We start from the raw sequence: 16035 nt of genomic DNA, 5'->3' as shown, positions 1-16035 counted from the left end.
CCATAGACAGCAGCCCACTAGGCTCCTCTGTCCCTGGGATTCTCCAGGCAAGAACACTCGAGTGGGTTGCCATTTCATTCTCCAATGCATGAAAGTAAAAAGTGAAAGTGAAGTCGCTCAGTCGTGCCCAACTCTTAGTGACCCCATGGACTGCAGCCTACCAGGCTCCTCCGTCCATAGGATTTCCCAGGCAAGAGTACTGGAGTGGGTTGCCACTGCCTTCTCATATATATATATGCAAAGCTCTATGTATATGTGTACTTGACCCCTTATATTTAACATCAGGTTTAAAGGGAGCCACACATGGAAAATCAAAGACTGAGTCACAGACTCATTGAATCAGTATTGATATTTTCAAGATCTAAGCGAAAATTTAGCATGTGTATATCTTTGTAAAGTTTTAGGGTGTGTGTGTATCATTGTAAAGTCGCTCCTGTCCTTACCCTCAAAAGACCTATTCTTTTTTATGTCTTTCCTATTTTTTTGTAAACTTACCTATTGTTTTATGAAATGACGCTCACTTTGCTTTTTTAATGTTGCTTTGTTTGTTTTTCCTTTGGCAAAATACAGTGTTGAAAACCTGATATAAGTCTACAAGTTTGGGGAATGGTATAGGTATTTTACTTGTTTCTTGATATCTTTACTTCTGGGACATAAGACCCAGACAACATACAGCAAACTTGATCTGATGTTTGACGTGCTTTTAAATTATCTTCACTCATCAGTCCTACTTCTGGCTCCTGCAGTGACATGGTTGTCCTTCTTCCACATGAAAGCCCCTTTTATAGTTGAAGACAGTTCCTCTGCTGCCCCTAAGATCTTTTTTCTTCAGAATTAAAAAAAAACAAAAACCCTTTTATTGTCTTCAACTATCCTTCTGAGTCAGACCTCTTAAAACAGCTTGTCAAGAGGAAGAAAAAAACTTGAAAGAATATGTATATGCTGTTATTATTATTATCATTTAAAGAAAAAAATCACATCCCTTCTATGTTTTATAAATGAGGAAACTGAATCCAAGTGTTTAAGAGACTTAACCGTGATCAAACAGCTTGTGAATGACATTCAGAAGATGGCAAAACAAAATGCCTTGCCCTTGATAAATGTATGCATGAAGCCCAAGGACAGAGACAGTAGCAGATGTATATGAATTGATTCAACAAACATTTTCATTGTGTAAACTGTGTTGTGCCTCACTTACAGGAGGAAGGTTACAAAGAACATGGAAGAGTCCTGTATCTGAGGCGTTTACAGTCACAACACAGCATGTAAATAAAATAGTGAAAGTCTTTTTAAAAGTTACATGAGAAAATAGGAACAAAAAAAAAGTAATAACTTCACTTGGGAGAGCTGGAAAGTCACAAGAGAGGACGTGATATTTAGGCTAAGGCTGTGAAGGATGAGCAGAAGTTTGCTAAGATGTTGTGTGCATGATCAGGGGCCTGACCCATGACCTAAGATATTTTCTGCAGAAGAAAGAGCATGTTTGGAGGGGAGATATAGAGTTCAAGTCCAGAGGTGAACCTCAGATAACTTGGAGACATCCAACCAGAATAGCCAGGAGGAATTACACTCTGTGTGTGTGTTAGTCACTCAGTTATGTCCGACTCCATGCGATCCAATGGACTGTAGCCCACCAGGCTCCTCTGTCCATGGAATTCTCCAGGCAAGAAAACTAGAGAGGATTGCCATTCCCTTCTCCAATTACACCATGGAAAGGAGAACTGAAATAATAGACTTAGGAGGTACATGTATATAGACTCTAGAACTGCAAAATTTTTCATTCTTCTACTAAATTGCAAAATCTTTGTATAGAAGCTTAGAATGAATTACTTGTAACTCTGTGACCCAAGAGGGTTTTCTGTTCTGAAACATGCTGCAGAAACTCATCTTCACTGACAATGATGAAATGAGAAAGAGAATAGGGTTGGGTTTCAACACTAACATCAAACTTTCTATCTTCAGCTCATGCATACCTTTAACCCACAGGCAGCGGGTTCTCAGGGCTTAAAGAATATTTACTGTAATTTGTCATTCTAGCAAAACAGAAATGAAGGGGTATCCTTAGCTTTGAAATTTCTTGATACAGTCTACTTAAGATTATTTTCAGGTAAATATGTAAGTGACTTCTGGAGATTGATAAGCGCTGTGTGTTGTTGTTGTTTTGTTTGTTTGTTTTTTTCATCCTAGCAGAGATAGGTAGCTTGGTTTAGGTCTCTGTAGATTTGAAGTGTGTCTGAGAGACACTGACACACAGATTCGCCATCATTAATTCTATGTGTAAAGGCAGACGGGTGGTGGACAGAGAAGGCTGCCAAGGAGCCACTGTGTGCCAAGCAGCATCACTCCAATCATTCTGTTAAAGTGAAGGAGCTTGCTTCTATCAGGGTTGCTCTGCAGTGAGAGAGGCTGCACACAGCCGGCTGTGCTTGCCTGAGATGATTCTGGCAGAATCTGTTCAGCCCGGTGTCTGCTGAGCCTGCCTCCTGCATGCTCCCTCCAGCACCCACCAACTCCACTCCCAGGGTCACCCAGAATGGAAGCTTGGACCTCATCTTCTTAGCTTTTAGCTGCACTTACACACAGTGCCGAGCACATCATAGTAGCTCCATGAAGATTTTTTGTTTGATGATAAATGCAGTTGACAACAACAATCACAAAATTAAAAAAAAAAATTTGAGTCAACCCCACCCAGCAACACTGCCTGCCCCATGATTACCATCCATGTGTGGAGGTCTTCAGAAGAGAGTGATCCAGGAAACTTCCTGCCAACACTGTTTGCTCCTTCTTTCTTAGCCACCCCTTGAAAGTTTCAACTTGAAATTTTGAATCCTAACCTGGATCATCAGTTGGGCTTATTTTAACCTCTAATATTACATTTCAACTTACTGAACAAAATGAGCTCTCTCTGTCCTGAGGCTTCTATTTTGAGTTTTCTCTTGGCACCATTTAAGCATGCACTTAAAACTGGGAATTTTTATTTTTTAAGCTTGGATGAGATGCAGAATAATTTTCTGTTATGCACGACTGAGAGGCAGGAAAAATATTTCAGAGAAAGAAAGCTCTCTCTAAGTGGATGTAAGAATAATTGGGAATAGAACTGATAGAGAATTTCATTTTAGCAGCATTAAAATGTGGAACCAAATACTAAAATGTCACTTCCCTATTTTGCGGTATGTTGCCAATCATATGTAACAACTGTGATTAATACATATTTTAGTTGCATCTAAAGAATTCTCATCGATATGCCTGCAGTATTCTGTCAATGTAAGTTGGATAAGAGCATTTCAGTGTGTTGTTGTTGTTTATCTATCCCTCAGCCATACACAGAGCCCAGGAAGGGAGAGTCCTTAGTAAATACACTAATAATGACCCCAGGACATTTCATCTATGCACAAAAGGTGCTGAAAAAATATACTCCAATAACGATCCCAGAACATTTAATTTATGCACAAAAGCTGCTGTAATTATTTCTATTGGTAGCTTGTTTTACACATTGATGGCAAGAAAACTAAGAGCCTCCATCAAAAATATAGAGCTTCAAAATAAAAAACCAAGGCTCAGATACAATCCATTCAAGAATATTGTCCTCAGGCTGTTGTTGGTCAGCTTCTCTCCAGTTTAATCTGTCTCTCAGCAAAAATGCCAAGATAGTTTCTGGGAATATTACACTCAAAAATATCACTTCTATATATATTGGCAGGAAGCATGTCTGGGAAGGAAAATCTTCTTGTCCGAGAAGCCTGTAGAAATTGGTGAAAAACAATGAAGTGAATCCAACATGGCAAACCAAGTCAATGACAGTAAAAGAAGTATTTTATAAAGGCTTTAGGAGCAAATGTGGGTTGTTGTTGTTGTTGTTGTTGTTTAATTTTAAGTCCTGCATAGACTCTACTCCTGAACACTTTCTCTATCTTGTTATGGGGGGAAAAGTAGTCTTTCTCTATTTTGTTATGACCACTTTAGAGGACACTCTGAGCAATAATCTGCGGTCTTGTGGGATAATCCATTTCAAAATTAATTGTGAAAGCAAGGCCACAATTTAAAGAGAGTCAATGGCTGGTTTTCCAGGTACTTGATCGTGAAACTGATGCATTTCTTGTTCTATTTCTCCCTGACTTCTTTGTCTCACTAAACAGTTGAAAAGCTTTGCTCCAAGTCTCCAATCACTAGCACTTGCTTTATTCTTTTCCTTCCTCTCACTCATCTCTGTTACCTACTGTCCCACTCTGATCATTAATTCACATCAAGGTCTCCACTTACATAAAGTTATAGGAATCCATCTCTTGAATTTCATGATCTTTTCCACATCAAATTTAATGCCTAAAGCCATATACATCATCTTCTACCCAGATGACTTCTGTTGTTCTGGCAAAGAACACATACCCTTCCAAAGATTCCCTCAGCTAATTATCTCACATTTCCGCCCCATTATCTAGTTAAAAACTGATTTTTCAAGATTTTTCCACCATGCATGCTGAGTTGCTTACGTCGTGTCTAACTCTTGGTGACCCTATGGACCGTAGCCCACCAGTCTTCTTTGTCCATGGGGTGCTCCAGGCAAGAATATTGGAGTGGGTTGCCATGCCTTCCTCCTGGGATCTTCCTGATCCAAGAACTGAACCCTTGTCTCCGGCATCTACCTGCACTGACAGATGGGTTATTTACCACTAGTGCCACCTGGGAAGCCCTTTTTCCGCTGTAATATCACCTAATGTTTATTTCTGGGTGATGGTATTTTATAACAATGTATTATTTTTTTTAAACACATACACACTGCATCTCTGATATATACATAGACGATTCATTTTCCTACATACTCATATCTTGTGTCTGTCTCTTCTTATCTCAATAACAAGCGTTGTGTTCCTCTTTTACTTCATTCCTGAGCTCATATCACCTGTCCTCAGACCCTCGCTTCTGACTTGGCTGAAAAGATGGAAGGCTTCCAACGTGTGTTTTCCCTATTTCCTTTCTTACAAACCTCAGAATTTCCAAGAATACTCAGATATTTCTTCCTCAAGTTTTCTAATTGGCCTTGGTTCTTTGCCTTTATATCTTTTCTTGAATCTTGGCCCACAATGGAATACCTCCTGTCTCTCTCTGGCATCTTCTACCTCTTCCTGAAAAAAAAAAAAAATCAACTTTGGACCCACAACATTCCCATAAGTCATCTGAGAAAAAAGGCCTTGTTTGGCTCTGCTAATCTCTCAGTCTATCAGACCAATCCCCCTTTTCTTATAACATTCATATATATATATATATAGCTTTTAAAATATTTATTTATTTATTTGGCTGAACCAGGTCTTAGCTTTGGCATATGGGATCTCGTTCCCTGACTAGGAATCAAACCTGGGGCCCCTGCATTAGAAGCATGGAATCCTAGCCACTGGACCACCAGGAAGGTTCCTCATCATTCTTCTCGAGAGAGCTTTGCCTTCCCTCCCTAACTTCCCAATGGTTCCTCCACTGCTGTACTATTTTCAGGTTTCAGCCCACTACTGAAATAGCTGTCTGGAAGAGCATCATTTAATCCCCCCCCCCAAACAAACCCAACAGCCTCACTGCAGGTCTTAATTCTTGGCTAATATGTTTGCCACCAACAGCCCCCTGATTCCCAAAATTCTCTCCTCCCTGGGCCCTATGGCTCTCTAATCCTCTGAGTTCCTTTTTATTTTCTTGACACATATCAGGTTTCCCTTTTTGGCCTGTCCTCCTCATTTTTTCCCGTAAATATAGGTTCCTCACAAGGTCCCATCCTTAACCCCTTCCCTTTTCTCTATATATTCTTTTTCAAGTTCATTCATTGGCTCACATGTGATTTGTTGGCACATTTGTATGTCTTGGACTCCCATGATGGTCCAGAGGTTATGAATCCATCTGCCAGTGCAGGGGACAGGGGTTTGATCCCTGGTCTGGGAAGATTCCACATGACTTGGGGGCAACTAAGCCTATGTGCCCCAATTATTGAAGCTGGCTCTGCCCTGCTCTGCAACAAAAGAAATCACTGCAATGAGAAGCCCATGAACGGCAATTAGAGACTAGCCCCTGCTCACCCCCAAGAAGAGAAAGCCCTCGTTTAGCAAAAAAAGACCCAGAGCAGCCAAAAATAAATGAACAAAATTATTGGGATTAAAAAAAATGAATTTATCTTTTTTTTAAATTGTATCACTTACTTCTCCCTTGAAATGAAGCTTCAATTTCTAGCCGCCTTTTAGATAGCTTGGTTTCTTGCAGGCACTTCAAACTCAACATCTCCAAAGTGTAGCATAACGTCTTCCCTATAAATTTCCTCTCCTGCCTGAAGTTTCTGTTTTATCCATTTTCTTCTGCATTAAAAAAAAAACAAACCTAGTTACATTATTCTATTTGCTCAACTGTTTCTTCATAGGTATTTTAAGTGATCCTTATTGCTGGAATAACTCTTCTCTCTAGCAATCCAGATGCTATTTATCTTTTCAGAGCAAAGTGTGGAGTCCCTACTGTACTACATCCCGACCACTGCTTTCTTCTGACACCTACATCACTTAGAGTCCATTCTTATAGTTGAACATTTAACAATTTACTACTTGTGATTCATTTATATTTTTAAGATTTTTTATATGGGCCATTTTTATGCCTTCATTGAATCTGTTACAATATTTCTTCTGTTTTATGTTTTGGCGTCTTGGCCCTGCGGCATTATGGGATCTTAGCTTCCTGAACACGGATCGAACCTGCACCACCTAGATTGAAAGGTGAAGTCTCAACCACTGGACCACCAGGGCAGTCCCATGACTCATTAATTTTTGTTCATATTTTCATTTAACTTTTTATGTGTCTATATTTCATTTACTCCAGGTTTACTGAGATACAATTGAGATATAACATTGTATAAATTTAACATGTACAATGTAATGATTTGATGATTTACTTTAAAGAGTTGTGTCCAACTCTTTGTGACCCTTTGGACTGTAGCCTGCCAGGCTCCTCTGTCCATGGGATTTCCCAGGCAAGAATACTGGAGTGGGTTGCCATTTCCTTCTCCACGGGATCTTCCTGACCTACGGGTCGAACCTCTGTCTCTTGCACTGCAGGTTGAGTCTTTATCCTCTGAGCCACCAGGAAAGTCCCAACATATTGTGATATTACTTCTATTTGAATTATTTATTATTATTTAATATTTATTTATTTGTCTTAAAATAATGAATATTTTTTAAAAGCCAGTTGAATAGTTCTTGATCTCAGCTGCTCTCTCTCTCTTTTAATTTCTCTAGCCTTTTTATTTCTCCTTGGTAAATTTTTAACTTTTATCATGCCTGGAAAAAGCTCTGGAATGAAAACACTCAGTGACGGCCGTTCCAGAAGGCTGCTTTCCATGGTTGTCTGCCTGCTTATCTGACCACTCTTTTTAACTTTCTCCCAGGTACTCTGTTTCCCACTCCCCAGATATTCATGCCCTGTAAGCATCTCTCTTTGGCTCTTACCTCATCTCAGCTTGTGGTTCTCCTTATAACTAATCTACTCTCACTGCTTCAGGTGGGGTTTAGCAGGGGCCCTTCGAGAAGTAAAAGTCAAGATGCAAAGGAAAGTAAGAAGGGATCTGGTAGAGGCTGAAAAACCACTAGACTGCGATGCTCGCCTGACCCTAAGTGAGGCGCAGAGAGGGCAGGAAGGTCGGGTGGCAGCATCCTGAGTGTTATGCAATTCTGTGAGTGTTGGCAAGTTCACTGGAGAGTCTGCAAAGCAGTCTCTTATCAGAGGAACACCCATTTCCCTTCTGCACTCACTCACTGCCGGGGAGCAGCCTGCAGGAAGGTTGGCCTCGGTACAAATACAGGAAGGATTTCAAAGCATAGCAGCTGGAGCGCTCGGTCAATTACACTCCCTAAGGTCAGTGATGTAAAAAGAGCATTGCCCGGCTGCCACAGACAACCACCTCACTATTTCCAGCTCTAACCTCCAGCCCTGGTTCCTAAGTACCAGAAGCATAATTTAGATTGCCACCAGTCATCTTCAACAGATGGCCCATATGAACCTATTAGTGTGCACAATTAACTGTTATTGAGTCCCTATTATACACCAGACGTACTCTCCTGAAGAAGCTGGACAAGGGGATGAAAAAAAAGCAAGTGTTAGTCACTCAGTTGTGTCTGCCTCTTTGGGACCCCATAGACTGTAGCCCACGAGGCTCCTATGTCCATGGGATTCTCCAGGCAAGAATACTGGAGAATTACTGGATTATCATTACCTTCTCCAGGAGATCCTTCGGACCCAGAGGTCGAGCCTGGGTCTCCTGCATTGCACATGCATTCTTTACCAGCTGAGCCACCAAGGAAGCTCAAGAATACAAAGAGAGTAGCCTATCCCTTCTCCAGGGGATATTCCCAACCCAGGAGTTGACCCAAGGTCTCCTGTATTGCAGGCAGATTCTTAACCAGCTGAGCCAACAGGGAAGGCTGAACAAGGGGATAGACACAATAAATAAATTAGAAGTCCTTTGTTCTCTCAAGAGATTGTGTACCTATTGCATACCAGGCACTGGGACAAAGTCTGGAGATGACAATGAGTAAAACATGATATGCGTCCTAAGGAGCTCACAGTCCAGTTGGTAACTTGAATCAAAAATCACATAATTATCATACAATGAGGTATGTGTGATAGGAAAGGCATAATCTATGTCTTGAAGTGTAAATAGGAGGTGTTCACATAGATAAGGGGAAGAGCAGAGTTTCCTAGGTTTTTAACAGCATAAGCAAAGATGCATTGACAAGTAAAAGCACGGGGTGTGAGGAACTACATGGTCTTATTGTTATAATTGGCAATTTCAATAATTCAAGTGAAAAATAAATGCCTGAGTTGAATGTTTGCCAAGTAACTGAAAGACTATGAAAGGAGAAAGGAGGTATGGGAAAGATATTTAAGAGATACAATTGTGAGGATTTGGTGACAGACTGCATTTAGGATGGCAGAAAAGAAGAATCTTCTCAATTTCAGCATGCCCAACACCTGTCTCATTTCCTGTATTTCATCTCTCCCTGCCACCACTACTCACGGAGGTGCTCTAGTTAGAAACTTCAGTGAGATCTCAACCTCCCAGAGCTTGGCAGGCCCACGAAAAATGCATAATGAGCAAACTACTTCATATCTCTGACTCCAAAACATGAATTGGCATCATTGCCTATATCACCAGAGTTCTTATCAACTGTAAATTCCATTCTGGCAAGCATAAGCAGGAGAAGGATTTATTAAAGGGTATTATAGCTCATAGGAGAAGGAAATGGAAACCCACTCCAGTATTCTTGCCTGGATAATTCCATGGACAGAGGAGCTTGGCAGGCTACAGTTCATACGGTCACAAAGAGGATGTGACTGAAGTGACAGAGCACACAGCTAGATCATAGGAGAAAAGAGAGCTGGAGAATGACCGCTGCTATTGCTGCTGCTAAGTCGCTTCAGTCGTGTCCGACTCAGTGCGACCCCATAGAAGGAAGCCCACCAGGCTCCCTTGTCCCTGGGATTCTCCAGGCAAGAACACTGGAGTGGGTTGCCATTTCCTTCTCCAATGCATGAAAGTGAAAAGTGAAAGGGAAGTCACTCAGTTGTGTCCGACTCTTAGCGACCCCATGGACTGCAGCCTACCAGGCTCTGCCGTCCATGGGATTTTCCGGACAAGAGTACTGGAGTGGGGTGCCATCGCCTTCTCTGGGAGAATGACCAGAGGTTACATTTTAAAGGGATAATGCTCAAGACCAAACCGCAGAACTGGACTGAGGAGGAAATGGCTGCCCGCACCTCCAACACTAAATATTAAACCTTGGAACTTGACTGAAATGGCTGCTGCAGCTGGCCACCTGCAGCTGGCACCAGGGCCACCTCTTGGTCAGGTATTTGGCCTGCCCAACCCTGCCTGCGGTGGCGATCGCTATCAAAACTGGGCACCACCGACAGCAGCAGCAACCAAAGTCACACACGGAGCCTGTTTCCTTGGGTTCTAGCATCAGAGGGTATATCTTCCTGAATGCATCTGACTTGTAGAGCCGGGGTCGCTTGTTGAGTTTCAACTGCGAGGGAAACTGAGCTTTGTCTTCAAAGTTAGAAAGTCTGTGTTGGAAAAGTGGAGTTCTTAATGTGTAAAATCACCAAATAAAGGAAGTGTTCAAACTATGATGACCAGCTATACACATGACATGCATAGCTTCACTCATTTTTTGATTTTATATATTGATAAGAACTAATTTCGATACCTATTTAGAAAAGGCACCAAGCGAACAGTCCAAAGTTAAAAAGCAATAGTCCCTGCCTTGAAGCATGCATTTCAGAAGCTTCAGTTCAGTTCAGTCACTCAGTTTTGTCCGACTCTTCGCGACCCCATGAATCGCAGCACGCCAGGCCTCCCTATCCATCACCAACTACTGGAGTTCACCCAAACTCATGTGCATTGAGTCAGTGATGCCATCCAGCCATCTCATCCTCTATCAACCCCTTCTTCTCCTGCCCCCAATCCCTCCCAGCATCAGGGTCTTTTCCAATCAGTCAACTCTTCACATGAGGTGGCCAAAGTATTGGAGTTTCAGCTTCAACATCAGTCCTTCCAATGAACACCCAGGATTGATTTTTAGGATGGACTGGTTGGATCTCCTTGCAGTCCAAGGGACTCTCAAGAGTCTTCTCCAACACCACAGCTCAAAAGCATCAATTCTTCGGCACTCGGCTTCCTTCACAGTCCAACTCTCACATCCATACATGACCACTGGAAAAACCATAGCCTTGACTAGACAGACCTTTGTTGGCAAAGTAATATCTCTGCTTTTTAATATGCTATCTAGGTTGGTCATAACTTTCCTTCCAAGGAGTAAGCATCTTTTAATTTCATGGCTGCAGTCACCATCTGCAGTCATTTTGGAGCCCCCCAAAATAAAGTCTGACACTGTTTCCACTGTTTCTCCATCTATTTCCCATGAAGTGATGGGACCAGATGCCATGATCTTCATTTTCTGAAAGTTGAGCTTTAAGCCAACTTTTTCACTCTCTTCTTTCACTTTCATCAAGAGGCTGTTTAGTTCCTCTTCAGTTTCTGCCATAAGAGTGGTGTCATCTGCATATCTGAGGTTACTGATATTTCTCCTGGCAATCTTGATTCCAGCTTGTGTTTCTTCCAGCCCAGTATTTCTCATGATGTACTCTGCGTAGAAGTTAAATAAGCAGGGTGACAATATACAGCCTTGATGTACTCCTTTTCCTATTTGGAACCAGTCTGTTGTTCCATGTCCAGTTCTCACTGTTGCTTCCTGACCTGCATACAGGTTTCTCAAGAGGCAGGTAAGGTGGACTGGTATTCCCATCTCTTTCAGAATTTTCCACAGTTTATTGTGATCCACACAGTCAAAGGCTTTGGCATAGTCAATAAAGCAGAAATAGATGTTTTTCTGCGACTCTCTTGCTCTTTCAACGATCCAGTGGATGTTGGCAATTTGATCTCTGGTTCCTTGGCTTTTTCTAAAACCAGCTTGAACATCTGGAAGTTCACAGTCCACGTATTGCTGAAGCCTGGCTTGGAGAATTTTGAGCATTACTTTACTAGTTGTGAGACGAGTGCAACTGTGCGGTAGCTTGAGCGTTCTTTGGCATTGCCTTTCTTTGGGATTGGAATGAAAACTGACCTTTTCCAGTCCTGTGGCCACTACTGAGTTTTCCAAATTTGCTGGCATATTGAGTGTTCAGAAGCTTAGACGTCTTTAAAGGATGAGACTCTTTGCTCCTGCAAACCTAAATAGTAGGTTGGTGCAAAGGTAGTTGCAGTTTCAGACTATGAATTTTAATTTATTTTAACTAGGTTCAAGTACATCTTTATTGATCAAAATGGGAAACATTACAATCAACACATTTTTGCCAAAGAGAAATGTTTGTTTCTGTAACATAAAAATCTGTGCTTCGAGATTTGACGAACTCTTGGAAAGCATTTTCTGCCTCCTGCTGGTTGCAAAAGTGTTTTTATAGCAAAAAGTTGTCAAGATGCTTAAGAAGTGGTAGTTGGTTGGCAAGAGGTCAGGTGAAAGTGACGGATGAGGCAAAACTTGGTAGCCCAATTCATTCAATTTTTGAAGTGCTTGTTTGCAATGTGTTGTAAGGCACTGTCATGGAGAAGAACTGGGCCCTTTCTATTGAATAATGCTGGCTGCAGGTGTTGTCATTTTCAGTGCATCTTATTAATTTGCTGAGCATACTTCTCAAATGTAATGGTTTTGCTGGAATTCAGAAAACCAAGAACTTGTAGTGAATCAGACCGCCAGCAGACCACCAATCAGTGACCATGACCTGCTTTTGGTGCAAGTTTGGCTTTGGGAAGTGCTTTGGAGCATCTTCTCAGTCCAACCATTGAGCTGGTAGTCACCAGATGTTGTATACAATCCACTTTTCATCACACATCACAATCTGATCAAGAAATGGTTCATTCTTGATCTGTAGAATGAGAGAAGACAACACTTCTAAATTGACTTTTTTTATATTTGTGGTCAGTTCATGAGGCACACAGGATTCCCAAGTGGCACTAGTGGTAAAGAACCTGCCTGCCAATGCAGGAGACATAAGAGATGCAAGTTTGATTCCTGGGTCAGGAAGAGCCCCTGGAGGAGGGTACAGCACACCACTCCAGTATCCTTGCCTGGAGAATCCCATGGACAGAGGAGCCTGGGGAGTTACAGTCCACAGCATCGCAAAGAGTTGGATATGACTGAAGCAACTTGGCACGCACGCACACATGAGGCACTCACTTACCAAGCTTTTTCACCTTTCCAGTTTGCTTCAAATGCCAAATGACCATAGAATGGTGGACACAGAATTCTCTGGCAACTTCTTGTGTTGTTGTAAGAGGATCAGCTTCAATGATGATCTCAGTTGGTCATTGTCAACTTCTGACGGCCGGCCACTGTACTCCTCATCTTCAAAGCTCTCATCTCCTTTGGCAAACTTCCTGAACCACCACCGCACTGTACATTTGGAGGCGATTCCTGGGATAAATGTGTTGTTGATGTTGCAAGTTGTCTCTGCTTCTTTAGGACCCATTTTGAACTTCAGTAAGAAAATTGCTCAAATTTGTTTTTTGTCTAATGTTTTTTTCCATAGTTTAAAAGAAATAAAAACTAAACAGCAAGTAATGTCATTAGCAAAAAAAAAAAAGTGAGAAATGCACATTAAAATGGTGTATAACATAACCACATTTATTACGAATGTCTTCCAGTATTAAATGGCAAATTACAATAATGCAAAAACCACAATTACTTTTGTACCAATCTAATAGTCCCACAAGCTTTCACTGCAACTAATATGTGACATTGCTTTAGGTAAATGGTCAGGCCAATGTTCCACAAAATACATCCCCCTTTTCCAGACCTGTGAATTAGCTGACAATTTCTTCCATTTAGTGGGTTCCATTATTTATCTTGGATTGAATAATACTCTGTTTTCTTCTGCCTTCTTCAAACTGAAGTATTTGGGAGTGCCGTGTATCATCCTGCCAGCTACCACTGCTAGTTCTTGAATAAAATTTGCTCAAACAGTTTATGATCTGAACAGGTGCTTGCAATAGAACTTTCTGTGATGATAGAAATGTTCTAAATCTATGTTGTCTGATTAGAGGGTACAGGAAGCTATGAAGCCTTTGAAATATGACTAGTGACTCTAAAGGACTGGATTTTTCATTTATTTAACTTTAATTAACTTACGATGAAATTTAAACAACTACATATGGATAGCAGCTGGTGAGTTAACAATGTAGACATAAACCTTCGATATTAAAAAAATGATCCTAGGTTCTTCAATCCCCAACATTCTTTCCATTACCTCTATTTATGCAAAATATTACTATTCCTGCTACCTGGGGTTGGGTCATTTTCCTTTGTTTAAATTTTATTGGCAGTCTTGGTATACACTTGAATGTCTTCTTTATTAGAATCAGTCTTAACTGGGCCCAGTACAAGTGAGTAAAATCAGGATGATCTGGATAACTTGGTAAAAGCCTCCTTGATCCATCTGTTTCCACCAGAAAGATAATTCATATGTGTGTGTGTTTTAACAACAGAGGAACAGAGTATTCATAATGATTACAGGTATGTCTTTGAAATCTAGTGCCAGGGGAAAATGGCCAAACACTAGACAACTGTAAGATTAATCAAGTGACCTTATATGAAAATAAATGCATTATAATGAAACTAATCACAGTTTATGCTAAAGAAAAAAAGAGAGCATGAACATGAATGCTGAGTCTACATTTTATCAGTGTTGAATTAACAATCCTACTCATGGGTGTTCCCAGTAGGAGCCTACTCCAAATTCAGCAATGCCTGGCAGCCAGACTTCATAGCAGAACACAGATACACTTTTAGTTTATAACTTAAAAACTTTAGAATGCATTCGAAAGGACAGTCAAGTTGAATACAAACTTACCACCCACATAAATTGTGTCATCCACCTGGAAACACTGAAGGAAGGTTGTGTTTTGTTTTAGATTAGTTCATAGCCCAAACAAAGGACTCTCACACTTTGAGAACCCCTGCTCTAGAGAGAACATCATGGAACTTAGACTCTTTGTTCTCCATTTAGACACTGCGTTCCTCCATTTGAGTCACAGTCTGCAGAACTTAAATGGATAAACAAGCAGATAAGATAAGCAAGGATCAAATGCATGATGTTTAACTGGACTGGGTATTAAAATTCACTTGTATCTACATTGAAATTTTCCTCACCCTTCTAAAATATAATCTTTTCCATAATGAAATCCCTCTGGACCCCTACACAGGAAATTAGGGGAAAACAAAGTAGAAGAAACCGGAAAGCTGACAGGGGTCAGCAAGAAGGTCCTCTGAAGTGTCAGCTACCAATTGGCACTTACCAAGAGCACTGCCAAGGACCGAACAGCAAAGGTGTTTGCCACCTGCCTCTGTGGAGACTCGACCCCATGCTGCTATAGCTGTTGACCTTCAACAACCCCTGAGGGAATTCAGGGTGGAATGAGGCACTCTGGTCTCCATGGAATCTGGTGGGACAGGTCTTCAGATAGTTGGATGATTTTAGGAACAGATTTTACGATCTCCATCCTTGCATCTCCTCACAGCTAGAGAAGCACTCAATCCCTCCATGGTGACATCAGATCCTCATGACTAACAAAAACCTTTTGTAAAATGTGTGCTTCATGGCATTCAACTCCCCCTTCACCAAAACTTGTTATATTGACTTTTCCGCACTGCCGCTTTGGAGCAGTCTCTCAGAACTGAGGTGCTGCCTCCTGGGCTGCAGTCCTCATTTTGCCCCAGATAAAACTTAACTGGCAACTCTCAAGTTGTATAACTTTTTTTAGTCGACACACGACAACTGATGAAGCGACCCAGAGTGGACTTCCTTCCTTTGACTGGACTCCACGAGGAACTGGAGCTTTGATACCAGCAGAGGCCCCTTGCGCCCATCCGCCTCCTCGGGAGTGCAGACGACTTTGAGTAAGTCTCTCCTGGTTGTTGAATCTCCCATATTGGTTGAGATTCCAGGTTTTATTTGGCAGTGGAGCAGGTTACCTGCCCCCTCCCAGTAGGAAAGATACTGAGCGGGGAGGAGGGAGGGTAGGTGGGGTTCCGCGTGCAACACCCCCGGAGCACACCCACTACTCATGGTCTAGACAACTGAGTGGGGCTCAGCTGAAAGATACTGAGAAATTTCCACCCAGGCAAAAGATACTGGGGCAGGGGGGTGCGGGGGGCGGGGGGGCGGGGGGGGGGACGGGGGGATGGGCTGGCTGAAAGATGCCAGGAGAATTGCCCACCCAGTGGAAAGGTACTTGGTAGGGGGGCTCAACTGGGAAAAAATCGAGGTATACCAGGGGCTCGGCTGAAAGATGCTGCGGTCTCTCCATTGTAGGGGACTGAATGGTCTTGGCTGAGTGGTTAAGAGGCTGATCGGACACTCTTCCTCAATTTGACTGCCATTATAGAACTTATCAGAATGAAAGTGAAGAAAATACATGAGAGCTTTGCTCTGAAGAAAAGGGATAAGACTCCTCCTGGCCAGTTT

The 16035-nt window shown here is 41.8% G+C and overlaps 1 pseudogene; it reads right to left on the bottom strand.

Annotated features, from left to right (window-relative positions):
- Nucleotides 1-11826: 11826 nt before the first annotated feature.
- On the bottom strand, nt 11827-15498 carry LOC138423398 (histone-lysine N-methyltransferase SETMAR-like; annotated as a pseudogene).
- Nucleotides 15499-16035: the final 537 nt, after the last annotated feature.

The sequence above is a fragment of the Ovis canadensis genome, chromosome 18, assembly GCF_042477335.2.
Source record: "Ovis canadensis isolate MfBH-ARS-UI-01 breed Bighorn chromosome 18, ARS-UI_OviCan_v2, whole genome shotgun sequence".
NCBI lineage: Eukaryota > Metazoa > Chordata > Mammalia > Artiodactyla > Bovidae > Ovis > Ovis canadensis.
The sequence above is the reverse complement of the archived record's forward strand: the minus strand, read 5'-3'. Positions and strand labels throughout refer to the sequence as shown.